The 15934-nt window shown below is 57.6% G+C and overlaps 1 protein-coding gene and 1 pseudogene across 1 annotated transcript in view; both read right to left on the bottom strand.

Annotated features, from left to right (window-relative positions):
* Positions 1-15934, bottom strand: part of LOC142258625 (uncharacterized) — a 193017-nt gene that overhangs the window by 132521 nt on the left and 44562 nt on the right. The gene's annotated exons all lie outside the window — the stretch shown is intronic.
* The window catches only part of LOC142303529 (uncharacterized), a 54864-nt pseudogene that overhangs the window by 18698 nt on the left and 20232 nt on the right, over positions 1-15934 (bottom strand).

The following is a 15934-nucleotide window of genomic DNA, read 5'->3' as shown; positions in this document are numbered from 1 at the left end:
AATAAAATGGTGAAAGATGGTGTTTTTTGTCTTTTATTCCAAATAAAGGATTTTTTCGGGTGTATGTGTTTATTTACTTTCACTTACTCATAGACGCCTGCCATGATTAACCCCTTATTACCCCGATTGCCACCGCACCAGGGCAATTCGGGATGAGCCGGGTAGAGTCCCGGGACTGTCGCATCTAATGGATAACGTGGAGCTCCCCATCCTAAGAATACCAGCCTTCAGCCGTGTGGCTTTACCTGGCTGGTATCAAAATTGGGGGGACCGCACGTCGTTTTTTTTTTTAATTATTTATTTATTTATTTTACTGCACGATATAGACGCGCCCACCGACGGCTGTGATTGGTTGCAGTGAGACAGCTGTCACTCAGCGTGGGGGTGTGTCTGACTGCAACCAATCATAGGCGCCGGTGGGCGCGGAAAGCAATGAATACAAGATTGAATAATGGGCGGCCGGCATTTTCAAATCAGGAGAAGCCGCCGAAAAAGTGTGACAGCCGTGCAGCCCCGCGCCGGTGATCGGTGAGTGGGTGAGAGTGAGTGAATGAGTCAGTGAGTCAGTTAGTGAGTGAGAGAGTTTGAGAGAGAGTGAGTGAGTGATTGATTGATTTTCTGAAAAGCAATGAATTTATATAACTTCTGGGCATGCTCAGAAGTAAAAACCGGATATGGTACATGCTTCCGGCGTTTGAAGCATGCCACCGTATCCGGCTCACATAGACTTTCATTATGCACCATGCCGCACAGCGCCGCACCCGGCGCTATGCATTTTTTTGCCACTGGCAAAAAACGTTCCTCTCTGCGTCCTGTGCGACCGCCGGAGTGACGATTTTTGCCGCATCCGGAAAAAAACGGATCAAACGCAAGTACATGCGGCACAATCTGGCGCTAATAAAAGTCTATGAGGAAACACCGCACCCGGCGGCAAAAAAAAGGATGCGTTTTTCCCGCAAAGCGCTGGATTTTGCCGAACAGCAAAAACCTGATGTGTGAACATACCCTTAACTGCACGCCATGTTCAGCTCTCCTCCTGGGTCCTAGCTGCCTGCACACCCAGTTCAGCTCTCCTCCTGGGTCCTAGCTGCCTGCACACCCTGTTCAGTCCTCCTCCTGGGTCCTAGCCGCTTGCACACCCTGTTCAGCCCTCCTCCTGGGTCCTTGCTGCCTGCACACCCTGTTCAGCTCTCCTCCTGCATCCTAGCTGTCTGCACACCCTGTTCAGCTCTCCTCCTGGGTCCTAGCTCCCCGCACACCCTGTTCAGCTCTCGTCCTAGGTCCTTGCTGCCTGCACACCCTGTTCAGCTCTCCTCCTGCATCCTAGCTGTCTGCACACCCTGTTCAGCTCTCCTCCTGGGTCCTAGCTACCTGCTCACCCTGTTCAGCCCTCCTCCTGGGTCCTAGCTGCCTGCACACCCTGTTTAGCCCTCCTCCTGGGTCCTAGCTGCCTGCACAACCTGTTCAGCTCTCCTCCTGGATCCTAGCTGCCTGCACACCCTGTTCAGCTCTCCTCCTGGGTCCTAGCTGCCTGCACACCCTGTTCAACCCTCCTCCTGGATCCTAGCTGCCTGCACACCCTGTTCAGCTCTCCTCCTGGGTCCTAGCTGCCTGCACACCCTGTTCAGCCCTCCTCCTGGGTCCTAGCTGCCTGCACACCCTGTTCAGCTCTCCTCCTGGGTCCTAGCTGCCTGCACAACCTGTTCAGCCCTCCTCCTGGGTCCTAGCTGCCTGCACACCCTGTTCAGCTCTCCACCTGGATCCTTGCTGCCTGCACACCCTGTTCAGCTCTCCTCCTGGGTCCTAGCTGCCTGCACACCCTGTTCAGCTCTCCTCCTGGGTCCTTGCTGCCTGCACACCCTGTTCAGCTCTCCTCCTGCATCCTAGCTGTCTGCACACCCTGTTCAGCTCTCCTCCTGGGTCCTAGCTGCCTGCACACCCTGTTCAGCCCTCCTCCTGGGTCCTAGCTGCCTGTACACCCTGTTCAGCCCTCCTCCAGGGTCCTAGCTGCCTGCACACCCTGTTCAGCCTTCCTCCTGGGTCCTAGCTGCCTGCACACCCTGTTCAGCTCTCCTCCTGGGTCCTAGCTGCCTGTGACGCGGGCGGAGAAGGGGACGCTGCGCTCTCCCACTGCTCGGGTCCGGCTGCCGCTGCTGCTGCGGCCGCTGCTGCTGCTCGGTGGTGGCTCGAGCGGTGGGCCGGATCCCGGGGACTCGAGCGGCGCTCCTCGCCCGTGAGTGAAAAGGGGATGATTGGTTGTGGGGGTTTTGATTATGGATATTGTCCGTGACGCCACCCACGGTTGTGGTAATTTTGGTGACACCACCGCTGCTCTAGACGGGGATCCCGGGAGCGGTGACTGGGAGCAGCTTTGTTGTTATTTCTCCCCTCCGTGGGTAGGGGGTTGGTTGTCCGGGGGCCCGGTGAAGGGGTAGGGCTGGATGGTAGGCGGGTTGCGGGGCCTGGTGAGGTGCAGGGTCGCAGGGGCAGCGCTGTGCCGTACGGCACGGGGGTACTCACTCAGCCTGAGACGATGACACAGTTCTCGGTAAAACACCCGGCTGGATGGACGGGTCCCCCAGACGGCTGCGGTTGTTTCTTCCCCGTAGGTTAGTGATGACTGTCTATCCATGCACCTATGTTCTATGTTGATTACGATGGGTTCCCACCGGTAACCCGCTCCCCGACTTGGATGTGGGCCGGAGGAGCCCCTTTTGCCCGCAGGCGCTGGCCCTGGGAAACGGTTGCCCTTGGCGGTGTCTCCCCTTCACGGTTGGACGGTTGCCTTCTGTCGGGACTTGACTGTTTGGAAACCCAGGAGGTCCCCTTCACTAACGGATTCGGCAAATTCACGGCGACTCCTAGCCTTGCCGGTCCGAAAAGCCCCTGCCAATGGTGCTGGCTTCTCCTTGTGTACCGGTCCGGTACCGCCGGGCCACCGCCCGTCCACGGTCCTTACAGCAAACTCCGATAGGCCACTCCTGCAGACGGTCACCACCGTCTGCCAACCTTGCTGCTCCGTCCGGGCCACACACCCGGACTCACTTCAGTCTGCCCTCTTGCCACTTCACTACTGCTCACTTTCCCTCCTTCCACTTTTACTATCCAAACTCAACTCTTCACTCCTTCACTTCCCTAGCTTAACTGAACTTCCTTTTCCTGCCTCCAGGCCTGTGAACTCCTCGGTGGGCGAAGACCAACCGCCTGGCTCCGCCCCCTGGTGTGGACATCAGCCCCTGGAGGAAGGCAACAAGGGTTTTGTGTCTGGCTTAGATGTGCCTAACCGGGGTGTAGGGTGTGGTAGTGTAGTTACCTGTGGCCCCTGGCTTGTCCAGGGTGCCACACCTGCACACAATGTTCAGCCCTCCTCCTGGGTCCTAGCTGCCTGCACACCCTGTTCAGCTCTCCTCCTGGGTCCTAGCTGCCTGCACACCCTGTTCAGCTCTCCTCCTGGGTCCTAGCTGCCTGCACACCCTGTTCAGCTCTCCTCCTGGGTCCTAGCTGCCTGCACACCCTGTTCAGCTCTCCTCCTGGGTCCTAGCTGCTTGCACACCCTGTTCAGCTCTCCTCCTGGGTCCTAGCTGCCTGCACACCCTGTTCAGCTCTCCTCCTGGGTCCTAGCTGCCTGCACACCCTGTTCAGCTCTCCTCCTGGGTCCTAGCTGCCTGCACACCCTGTTCAGCTCTCCTCCTGGGTCCTAGCTGCTTGCACACCCTGTTCATCTCTCCTCCTCGGTCCTAGCTGCCTGCACACCCTGTTCAGCCCTCCTCCTGGGTCCTAGCTGCCTGCACACCCTGTTCAGCTCTCCTCCTGGGTCCTTGCTGCCTGCACACCCTGTTCAGCCCTCCTCCTGGGTCCTAGCTGCCTGCACACCCTGTTGAGCCCTCCTCCAGGGTCCTAGCTGCCTGCACACCCTGTTCAGCTCTCCACCTGGGTCCTAGCCGCCTGCACACCCTGTAGTTAACTCCCTGACTGTTCTGCACATTGCTGATCTGTGGCGGCTCAGAGCGATCATGGACAGCTTCTGCAGTTTCAGAGTTTCAGTTTGCTGGATGGGTGTGGATGGGGAGTGGATATGGGTGTGGCTGTTTGTAAAATGGGTGTGGTTAGGGGGCGTGGCCTAAAAATTGCCACGGCGCACAAACTTTGTCCCTCTTTCCCTTCTTTAAAAGTTGGGAGGTATGGCACACATGCGCTTCAAATTGCTGCAGAAACAGAGCGTACTGAAAAGCCGATTTCATCCGCTCTGGATGCAACCCCTCCCATAGACAGAGCGGGGGCTGCATGTAAAGCGCATGAAAGAAGTGACATGTCTCTTCTTAGAACGCAGCGCTTCGGAAGCAACCGAAGCGCTGCGTTCTAATACGCCACGTGGGCATGGATTAGGCACAATCTCCATACATTGTGCTGGGGACACAGGACGCATGCAGTTACGCTGCGGTGCAGATCGCAGGGTAACTGCATGAAAATAAGCTACGTGTGCACATAGCCTAACTCCTCACTTTAGTGGCTGTTTAGGGAGAAAATCTGAGGCAGGTTTTGTAGGAATAACAGAGCTGAATGGACTGGCACCTCCAGGACCTGTGCTATGGTGTTTGACAAGCTGGACTTTTGCGCTATATACCTGTCTGCAGTAAGACTGTGCTTTATTTCTATTTGTTACCAGTGTAACTGAAAGGCCTGGGCCATACGGGGATTACTGGAATCCTCGCATGACACTCGGCTCACGTTGGCAGCACAGCAGGAGCCGAGTGACATGCGCGTCACTGCGACAGAGGTCCGATGATGCGATCGGACCACAGCTGCGGGGGGCAGTCCAACACTGAGGAGGGGACGGCCAGTGCTGAGGAGGGGAGGGCCGGCACGGAGGAGGAGAGGCAGGGATTTATCTCCCTCTCTCCTCCGTTGCCGGCTATTGCCATTCTCGCACTGCATTCGTAGACACCGGTGTACCGCGAGTGCAGTGCGATATTTCTCTCGCCCCATAAACTTGAATGGAAGAGAAAGAGACTCGCATTGCACCCGCAGCATACTGCGACTATTGTCTCGGTCTGATTGGGGCTGAGAAAATACTCGCTCATGGGTGCTAGCACATAGCTTAATATTGGTCCGAGTCGAATGCCATGTTTTATCACATTCCACTTGGTCCGATATTCATGCTGTGTGTCTTACACCAAACACTGAGTTTTCGACTGAGAACCTGGGTCCCTGCAACTGCCTGTGACAGCTGATCCCTGCACTGCATCACACAAGATAATATACAGCATGGAGAATAATAATAATAATAATAATAATGTACAAGATCCAGACCAAGAACGAACCCAGAAGACGTCACATCCTCCCCTCACTACAAGGAGCATCGATCTGCACCAATCCCCCATGTGTAGTGCGGGGTCTGTCGCTCTCTCTCCCTCATGTGTAGTGTGGGGTCTGTCGCTCTCTCTCCCCCATGTGTAGTGCGGGGTCTGTCGCTCTCTCTTCCTCATGTGTAGTGCGGGGTCTGTCGCTCTCTCTTCCTCATGTGTAGTGTGGGGTCTGTCGCTCTCTCCCCATGTGTAGTGCGGGGTCTGTCTCTCTCTCTCCCCCATGTGTAGTGCGGGGTCTGTCGCTCTCTCTCCCATGTGTAGTGCGGGGTCTGTCGCTCTCTCTCCCATGCGTACTGCGGGGTCTGTCGCTCTCTCTCCCCCATGTGTAGTGCGGGGTCTGTCACTCACTCTCCCTCATGTGTAGTGCGGCGTCTATCACTCACTCTCCCTCATGTGTAGTGCGGGGTCTGTCGCTCTCTCTCCCCCATGTGTAGTGCGTGGTCTGTCGTTTTCTCTCCCCCATGTGTAGTGTGGGGTCTGTCGCTCTCTCTCCCCCATGTGTAGTGCGGGGTCTGTCGCTCTCTCTCTCCCATGTGTAGTGCGGGGTCTGTCGCTCTCTCCCTCATGTGTAGTGCGTGGTCTGTCGTTCTCTCTCCCTCATGTGTAGTGCGGGGTCTGTCTCTCTCTCTCCCCCATGTGTAGTGCGGGGTCTGTCGCTCTCTCTCCCATGTGTAGTGCGGGGTCTGTCGCTCTCTCTCCCATGTGTAGTGCAGGGTCTGTCGCTCTCTCTCCCATGTGTAGTGCGGGGTCTGTCGCTCTCTCTCCCATGTGTAGTGCGGGGTCTGTCGCTCTCTCCCCCATGTGTAGTGCGGGGTCTGTCGCTCTCTCTCCCATGTGTAGTGCGGGGTCTGTTGCTCTCTCCCTCATGTGTAGTGCGGGGTCTGTCGCTCTCTCTCTCCTCCATGTGTAGTGCGGGGTCTATCGCTCTCTCCTCATGTGTAGTGTGGGGTCTGTCGCTCTCTCCTCATGTGTAGTTTGGGGTCTGTCGCTCTCTCCTCATGTGTAGTGCGGGGTCTGTCGCTCTCTCCTCATGTGTAGTGTGGGGTCTGTCGCTCTCTCCTCATGTGTAGTGCGGGGTCTGTCGCTCTCTCTCCCTCATGTGTAGTGCGGGGTCTGTCGCTCTCCCCCTCATGTGTAGTGCGGGGTCTGTCGCTCTCCCCCTCATGTGTAGTGCGGGGTCTGTCTCTCTCTCCTCCATGTGTAGAGCGGGGTCTGTCGCTCTCTCTCCTCCATGTGTAGTGCGGGGTTTGTCGCTCTCTCCTCCATGTGTAGTGCGGGGTCTGTCGCTCTCTCTCCCCCATATGTAGTGCGGGGTCTGTCGCTCTCTCTCCCCCATATGTATTGCGGGGTCTGTCGCTCTCTCCCTCATGTGTAGTGCGGGGTCTGTCGCTCTCTCTCCCTCATGTGTAGTGCGGGGTCGGTCACTCTCTCTCCTCCATGTGTAGAGCGGGGTCTGCTGCTCTCTTCCTCATGTGTAGTGCGGGGTCTGTCGCTCTCCCCCATGTGTAGTGCGGGGTCTGTCGCTCTCTCCCTCATGTGTAGTGCGGGGTCTGTTGCTCTCTCTCCCTCATGTGTAGTGCGGGGTCTGTCGCTCTCTCTCCCTCATGTGTAGTACGGGGTCTGTCTCTCTCTCTCCATCATGTGTAGTGCGGGGTCTGTCTCTCCCCCCCATGTGTAGTGCGGGGTCTGTCGCTCTCTCATCATGTGTAGTGCGGGGTCTGCCGCTCTCTCCTCATGTGTAGTGCTGGGTATGTCGCTCTCTCCTCCATGTGTAGTGTGGGGTCTGTCGCTCTCTCCTCATGTGTAGTGTGGGGTCTGTCGCTCTCTCCTCATGTGTAGTGCGGGGTCTGTCGCTCTCTCCTCATGTGTAGTGCAGGGTCTGTCGCTCTCTCCTCATGTGTAGTGCGGGGTCTGTCGCTCTCTCCTCATGTGTAGTGCGGGGTCTGTCGCTCTCTCTCCCTCATGTGTAGTGCGGGGTCTGTCGCTCTCTCCGCCATGTGTAGTGCGGGGCCTGTCGCTCTCTCCCTCATGTGTAGTGCGGGGTCTGTCTCTCTCTCCCCGATGTGTAGTGCGGGGTCTGTCGCTCTCTCCCTCATGTGTAGTGCGGGGTCTGTCTCTCTCTCCCCCATGTGTAGTGCGGGGTCTGTCGCTCTCTCCTCATGTGTAGTGCGGGGTCTGTCGCTCTGTCTCCCTCATGTGTAGTGCGGGGCCTGTCGCTCTCTCCCTCATGTGTAGTGCGGGGTCTGTCTCTCTCTCCCCCATGTGTAGTGCGGGGTCTGTCGCTCTCTCCTCATGTGTAGTGCGGGGTCTGTCGCTCTCTCCCTCATGTGTAGTGCGGGGTCTGTCTCTCTCCCCCCCATGTGTAGTGCGGGGTCTGTCTCTCTCTCCCCCATGTGTAGTGCGGGGTCTGTCGCTCTCTCCCTCATGTGTAGTGCGGGGTCTCTCTCTCTCTCCCCCATGTGTAGTGCGGGGTCTGTCGCTCTCTCCCTCATGTGTAGTGCGGGGTCTGTCGCTCTCTCTCTCCCTCATGTGTAGTGCGGGGTCTGTCGCTCTCTCTCTCCCATGTGTAGTGCGGGATCTGTCGCTCTCTCTCCCTCAGGTGTAGTGCGGGGTCTGTCGCTCTCTCTCCTCCATGTGTAGTGCGGGGTCTGTCGCTCTCTCCTCATGTGTAGTGCGGGGTGTGTCGCTCTCTCTTCCTCATGTGTAGTGCGGGGTCTGTCGCTCTCTCCCCCATGTGTAGTGCGGGGTCTGTCTCTCTCTCCCCTCATGTGTAGTGCGAGGTCTGTCTCTCTCTCCCTCATGTGTAGTGCGGGGTCTGTCGCTCTGTCCCTCATGTGTAGTGCGGGGTCTGTTGCTCTCTCTCCTCCATGTGTAGTGCGGGGTCTGTCGCTCTCTCCTCCATGTGTAGTGCGGGGTCTGTCGCTCTCTCTCCCTCATGTGTAGTGCGGGGTCTGTCGCTCTCTCTCCCTCATGTGTAGTGCGGGGTCTGTCGCTCTCTCCCTCATGTGTAGTGCGGGGTCTGTCGCTCTCTCTCCCTCATGTGTAGTGTGGGGTCTGTCGCTCTCTCTCCCTCATGTGTAGTGCGGGGTCTGTCGCTCTCTCCCTCATGTGTAGTGCGGGGTCTGTCGCTCTCTCTCCCTCATGTGTAGTGTGGGGTCTGTCGCTCTCTCTCCCTCATGTGTAGTGCGGGGTCTGTCGCTCTCTCTCCCTCATGTGTAGTGCAGGGTCTGTCGCTCTCTCTCCCTCATGTGTAGTGCGGGGTCTGTCGCTCTCTCCCCCATGTGTAGTGCGGGGTCTGTCGCTCTCTCCCTCATGTGTAGTGCGAGGTCTGTCGCTCTCTCCCTCATGTGTAGTGCGGGGTCTGTCGCTCTCTCTCCCCCATGTGTAGTGCGGGGTCTGTCTCTCTCTCCCCTCATGTGTAGTGCGGGGTCTGTCGCTCTCTCTCCCTCATGTGTAGTGCGGGGCCTGTCGCTCTCTCCCTCATGTGTAGTGCGGGGTCTGTCTCTCTCTCTCCCCCATCTGTAGTGCGGGGTCTGTCGCTCTCTCTCCCTCATGTGTAGTGCGGGGTCTGTCGCTCTCTCTCTCCCATGTGTAGTGCGGGATCTGTCGCTCTCTCTCCCTCATGTGTAGTGCGGGGTCTGTCGCTTTCTCTCTCTCATGTGTAGTGCGGGGTGTGTCGCTGTCTCCCTCCTGTGTAGTGCGGGGTCTGTCGCTCTCTCTCCCTCATGTGTAGTGCGGGGTCTGTCGTTCTCTCTCTCCCTCATGTGTAGTGCGGGGTCTGTCGCTCTCTCTCCCTCATGTGTAGTGCGGGGTCTGTCGCTCTCTCTTCCTCATGTGTAGTGCGGGGCCTGTCGCTCTCTCCCCCATGTGTAGTGCGGGGTCTGTCTCTCTCTCCCCTCATGTGTAGTGCGGGGTCTGTCTCTCTCTCCCTCATGTGTAGTGCGGGGTCTGTCGCTCTGTCCCTCATGTGTAGTGCGGGGTCTGTTGCTCTCTCTCCTCCATGTGTAGTGCGGGGTCTGTCGCTCTCTCCTCCATGTGTAGTGCGGGGTCTGTCGCTCTCTCTCCCTCATGTGTAGTGCGGGGTCTGTCGCTCTCTCTCCCTCATGTGTAGTGCGGGGTCTGTCGCTCTCTCTCCCCCATGTGTAGTGCGGGGTCTGTCTCTCTCTCCCCTCATGTGTAGTGCGGGGTCTGTCGCTCTCTCTCTCCCATGTGTAGTGCGGGATCTGTCGCTCTCTCCCCCTCATGTGTAGTGCGGGGTCTGTCTCTCTCTCTCCCTCATGTGTAGTGCGGGGTCTGTCGCTTTCTCTCTCTCATGTGTAGTGCGGGGTGTGTCGCTCTCTCCCTCCTGTGTAGTGCGGGGTCTGTCGCTCTCTCTCCCTCATGTGTAGTGCGGGGTCTGTCGTTCTCTCTCTCCCTCATGTGTAGTGCGGGGTCTGTCGCTCTCTCTCCCTCATGTGTAGTGCGGGGTCTGTCGCTCTCTCCTCATGTGTAGTGCGGGGTCTGTCGCTCTCTCTCCCTCATGTGTAGTGCGGGGCCTGTCGCTCTCTCCCTCATGTGTAGTGCGGGGTCTGTCTCTCTCTCTCTCCCCCATGTGTAGTGCGGGGTCTGTCGCTCTCTCCCTCATGTGTAGTGCGGGGTCTGTCGCTCTCTCTCTCCCTCATGTGTAGTGCGGGGTCTGTCGCTCTCTCTCTCCCATGTGTAGTGCGGGATCTGTCGCTCTCTCTCCCTCATGTGTAGTGCGGGGTCTGTCGCTCTCTCTCCTCCATGTGTAGTGCGGGGTCTGTCGCTCTCTCCTCATGTGTAGTGCGGGGTGTGTCGCTCTCTCTCCCTCATGTGTAGTGCGGAGTCTGTCGCTCTCTCCCCCATGTGTAGTGCGGGGTCTGTCTCTCTCTCCCCTCATGTGTAGTGCGGGGTCTGTCTCTCTCTCCCTCATGTGTAGTGCGGGGTCTGTCGCTCTGTCCCTCATGTGTAGAGCGGGGTCTGTTGCTCTCTCTCCTCCATGTGTAGTGCGGGGTCTGTCGCTCTCTCTCCCTCATGTGTAGTGCGGGGTCTGTCGCTCTCTCTCCCCCATGTGTAGTACGGGGTCTGTCGCTCTCTCTCCCCCATGTGTAGTGCGGGGTCTGTCTCTCTCTCCCCTCATGTGTAGTGCGGGGTCTGTCGCTCTCTCTCCCTCATGTGTAGTGCGGGGCCTGTCGCTCTCTCCCTCATGTGTAGTGCGGGGTCTGTCTCTCTCTCTCCCCCATGTGTAGTGCGGGGTCTCTCTCCCTCATGTGTAGTGCGGGGTCTGTCGCTCTCTCTCTCCCTCATGTGTAGTGCGGGGTCTGTCGCTCTCTCTCTCCCTCATGTGTAGTGCGGGGTCTGTCGCGCTCTCTCCCCCATGTGTAGTGCGGGGTCTGTCGCTCTCTCTCTCCCATGTGTAGTGCGGGGTCTGTCGCTCTCTCTCCCTCATGTGTAGTGCGGGGTCTGTCGCTCTCTCTCCCTCATGTGTAGTGCGGGGTCTGTCGCTCTCTCTCCCTCATGTGTAGTGCGGGGTCTGTCGCTCTCTCCCTCATGTGTAGTGCGGGGTCTGTCGCTCTCTCTCTCCCTCATGTGTAGTGCGGGGTCTGTCGCTCTCTCTCCCTCATGTGTAGTGCGGGGTCTGTCGCTCTCTCTCCCTCATATGTAGTGCGGGGTCTGTCGCTCTCTCCCTCATGTGTAGTGCGGGGTCTGTCGCTCTCTCTCTCCCTCATGTGTAGTGCGGGGTCTGTCGCTCCCTCTCCCTCATGTGTAGTGCGGGGTCTGTCGCTTTCTCTCTCCCCCATGTGTAGTGCGGGGTCTGTCTCTCTCTCCCCCATGTGTAGTGTAGGGTCTGTCGCTCTCTCTCCCTCATGTGTAGTGCGGGGTCTGTCGCTCTCTCTCCCTCATGTGTAGTGCGGGGTCTGTCTCTCTCTCTCCCCCATGTGTAGTGTGGGGTCTGTCGCTCTCTCTCCCCCATGTGTAGTGCAGGGTCTGTCTCTCTCTCTCCCTCATGTGTAGTGCGGGGTCAGTCGCTCTCTCTCCCTCATGTGTAGTGCGGGGTCTGTCGCTCTCTCTCCCTCATGTGTAGTGTGGGGTCTGTCGCTCTCTCTCCCTCATGTGTAGTGCGGGGTCTGTCGCTCTCTCTCCCTCATGTGTAGTGCGGGGTCTGTCGCTCTCTCTCCCTCATGTGTAGTGCGGGGTCTGTCGCTCTCTCTCCCTCATGTGTAGTGCGGGGTCTGTCGCTCTCTCTCCCTCATGTGTAGTGCGGGGTCTGTCGCTCTCTCTCCCTCATGTGTAGTGCGGGGTCTGTCGCTCTCTCTCCCTCATGTGCAGTGCGGGGTCTGTCTCTCTCTCTCCCTCATGTGCAGTGCGGGGTCTGTCGCTCTCTCTCCCTCATGTGTAGTGCGGGGTCTGTCGCTCTCTCTCCCTCATGTGTAGTGCGGGGTCTGTCGCTCTCTCTCCCTCATGTGTAGTGCGGGGTCTGTCGCTCTCTCTCCCTCATGTGTAGTGCGGGGTCTGTCGCTCTCTCTCCCTCATGTGTAGTGCGGGGTCTGTCGCTCTCTCTCCCTCATGTGTAGTGCGGGGTCTGTCGCTCTCTCTCCCTCATTTGCAGTGCGGGGTCTGTCGCTCTCTCTCCTTCATGTGTAGTGCGGGGTCTGTCTCTCTCTCTCCCCCATGTGTAGTGCGGGGTATGTCGCTCTCTCTCCCTCATGTGTAGTGCAGGGTCTATCTCTCTCCCTCCCTCATGTGTAGTGCGGGGTCTGTCGCTCTCTCTCCCTCATGTGTAGTGCGGGGTCTGTCGCTCTCTCTCTCTCCCTCATGTGTAGTGCAGGGTCTGTCGCTCTCTCTCCCTCATGTGTAGTGCGGGGTCTGTCTCTCTCTCTCCCTCATGTGTAGTGCGGGGTCTGTCACTCTCTCTCCCTCATGTGTAGTGCGGGGTCTGTCGCTCTCTCTCCCTCATGTGTAGTGCGGGGTCTGTCGCTCTCTCTCCCTCATGTGTAGTGCGGGGTCTGTCGCTCTCTCCCTCATGTGTAGTGCGGGGTCTGTCTCTCTCTCTCCCTCATGTGTAGTGCGGGGTCTGTCGCTCTCTCTCCCTCATGTGTAGTGCGGGGTCTGTCGCTCTCTCTCCCTCATGTGTAGTGCGGGGTCTGTCGCTCTCTCTCCTCCATGTGTAGTGCGGGGTCTGTCGATCTCTCTCCCTCATGTGTAGTGCGGGGTCTGTCGCTCTCTCTCCCTCATGTGTAGTGCGGGGTCTGTCTCTCTCTCTCCCCCATGTGTAGTGCGGGGTCTGTCGCTCTCTCTCCCCCATGTGTAGTGCGGGGTCTGTCGCTCTCTCTCCCTCATGTGTAGTGCGGGGTCTGTCGCTCTCTCTCCCCCATGTGTAGTGCGGGGTCTGTCGCTCTCTCTCTCTCATGTGTAGTGCGGGGTCTGTCGCTCTCTCTCCCCCATGTGTAGTGCGGGGTCTGTCGCTCTCTCCCTCATGTGTAGTGCAGGGTCTGTCGCTCTCTCTCCCTCATGTGTAGTGCGGGGTCTGTCGCTCTCTCTCTCTCATGTGTAGTGCGGGGTCTGTCGCTCTCTCTCCCTCATGTGTAGTGCGGGGTCTGTCGCTCTCTCTCCTCCATGTGTAGTGCGGGGTCTGTCGCTCTCTCCTCATGTGTAGTGCGGGGTCTGTCGCTCTCTCCCTCATGTGTAGTGCGGGGTCTGTCGCTCTTTCTCCCTCATGTGTAGTGCGGGGTCTGTCGCTCTCTCCCTCATGTGTAGTGCGGGGTCTGTCGCTCTCTCTCCCTCATGTGTAGTGCGGGGTCTGTCGCTCTCTCTCCCTCATGTGTAGTGCGGGGTCTGTCGCTCTCTCTCTCCCTCATGTGTAGTGCGGGGTCTGTCGCTCTCTCCCTCATGTGTAGTGCGGGGTCTGTCGCTCTCTCTCCCTCATGTGTAGTGCGGGGTCTGTCGCTCTCTCTCTCCCCCATGTGTAGTGTGGGGTCTGTCGCTCTCTCTCCCTCATGTGTAGTGCGGGATCTGTCGCTCTCTCTCCCTCATGTGTAGTGCGGGGTCTGTCGCTCTCTCTCTCCCCCATGTGTAGTGCGGGGTCTGTCTCTCTCTCCCTCATGTGTAGTGCGGGGTCTGTCGCTCTCTCTCCCTCATGTGTAGTGCAGGGTCTGTCGCTCTCTCTCTCCCCCATGTGTAGTGCGGGGTCTCTCCCCCTCATGTGTAGTGCGGGGTCTGTTGCTCTCTCTCTCCCTCATGTGTAGTGCGGGGTCTGTCGCTCTCTCTCCCCCATGTGTAGTGCGGGGTCTCTCCCCCTCATGTGTAGTGCGGGGTCTGTTGCTCTCTCTCTCCCTCATGTGTAGTGTGGGGTCTGTCGCTCTCTCTCCCTCATGTGTAGTGCGGGGTCTGTCGCTCTCTCTCCCTCATGTGTAGTGCGGGGTCTGTCGCTCTCTCTCCCTCATGTGTAGTGCGGGGTCTGTCGCTCTCTCTCCCTCATGTGTAGTGCGGGGTCTCTCTCCCTCATGTGTAGTGCGGGGTCTGTCGCTCTCTCTCCCTCATGTGTAGTGCGGGGTCTGTCGCTCTCTCTCCCCCATGTGTAGTGCAGGGTCTGTCGCTCTCTCCCTCATGTGTAGTGCGGGGTCTGTCGCTCTCTCCCTCATGTGTAGTGCGGGGTCTGTCGCTCTCTCTCCCTCATGTGTAGTGCGGGGTCTGTCGCTCTCTCTCCCTCATGTGTAGTGCAGGGTCTGTCGCTCTCTCCCTCATGTGTAGTGCGGGGTCTGTCTCTCTCTCTCCCTCATGTGTAGTGCGGGGTCTGTCGCTCTCTCTCCTCATGTGTAGTGCGGGGTCTGTCTCTCTCTCCTGTAGTTCGGGGTGAAGAGACGTCTGGAGCTCAGAGAACACGCACTCACCTCCACCTCAGAGCCGGCACCGCCTGTGCTCACAGGACCTGTGTGATGTCACAGTCATGTGATCAGTCACATGATCAGGGGCTGCTCCAGGGAGCTCTGCAGTGCTCAGTGTGTGCAGGAGGATGGAGCACAGCTGTGAGTGTGTAATGTGCGGGGGCATCGGGCAGCGCGTGTAATGGTTAATCAGCAGTGCTTAGCCTGGTGATTACATATTGGTGTAGGCCCCTGTAATTTTCTCTATTGTGGGCTTAGGCTGCTTTCACACTTGCGTTCAGCACAATCCGCCGCTATGGAGAATAGCGCAGTCCGTTAACGCACTGTGCTATTCTCCATAGACTTGTATTGACGATGCACTGTGACGCAGTGTCTGCGTTGTATCCGCTGACCAGCGCTGAGTCGTTATTTTGACACAGCGTCGGGCGGAGGGAACGCTGCATGTAGCGTTTTTTGGGTCGTTAAAATAACACACCTTGACGGACTCCGTTAGAATCCGCCAAGGTGTCTAATGATTGTCTATGGTGGCGGATTCCGACGCAATGCACTAAGCGGCGGAATTCGCTGATGGATTCCGTCACATTCTACTGAGCATGCTCAGCATGTCCAGCAGAACGATCTAAATCGTTTAAAATCACTCCTGGTCTCTCTCCCTCTCTCATACTTACCGATCACCAGCGTAGTGCTGCACGGCTGTCACAAAGCTCCGGCGGCTTCTCCTGCTTTTGAAAATGCCGGCCGCTCATTATTCCATCTCATATTCACTGCTTTCCCCGCCCACCAGCGCCTATGATTGGTTGCAGTCAGACCCACACCAACTCTGAGTGACAGCTGTCTCACTGCAACCAATCACAGCCACCGGTGGGCGTGTCTATATCTCGCTGTACAATAAATATATAATTAAAAAAAAAACACAGTGCGGTCCCCCCAATTTTGATACCAGCCAAGATAAAGCCACACGGCTGAAGGCTGGTATTCTCAGGATGGGGAGCCCCCCAGCCTAAAAATATCAGCCAGCAGCCGCCCGGAATTGTCGCATCCATTAGATGTGACAGTCCCGAGACTCTACCTGGCTCATCCCAAATTGCCCTGGTGCGGTGGCAATTGGGGTAATAAGGAGTTAATGGCAGCAGCCCGTAGCTGCCACCAAGTCCTAGGTTGATCATGGCAGGTGTCTATGAGACAACCCCCCATGATTAACCTGTAAATGAAAGTAAATAAACACAAACACCTGAAAAAATCCTTTATTTGGAATAAAAGACAAAAAAACACCCTCTTTCACCACTTTATTAATCCCCAAATACCCCCTCCAGGTCCGAAGTAATCCACAGAGGTTCCGCGGCGCATCCAGGTCTTCTACATGAAGCTGACAGGAGCGGCTGTAGAACACGACCGCTCTCTATCAGCTCCACGCAACAACTGCAGTGAGCCGCGCGATCAGCTGTGCCCTTATTCAGGTTACCCGCAGCCACCGCTCTCAGGTGGAGGACTTCAGCTGTGGCCACAGGTCACCTGAGTGACGACACCGCTGATCACGCGGCTCACTGCTGTCACTCAGGGGATTTGCGATCACCTCTCTCTCTTTCTCTCTCTCCTCCCGACCACAAATCTCCTTTCCCGGCGAAACATTTAAAAAAAAAACAAACCCCGCAAAACATTCTTTTACTGGAATCCGTTACCTTT

The sequence above is a fragment of the Anomaloglossus baeobatrachus genome, chromosome 1, assembly GCF_048569485.1.
Source record: "Anomaloglossus baeobatrachus isolate aAnoBae1 chromosome 1, aAnoBae1.hap1, whole genome shotgun sequence".
Taxonomy (NCBI): domain Eukaryota; kingdom Metazoa; phylum Chordata; class Amphibia; order Anura; family Aromobatidae; genus Anomaloglossus; species Anomaloglossus baeobatrachus.
Note: the sequence above shows the minus strand (reverse complement) of the source record. Positions and strands in the feature narration are given on the sequence as shown.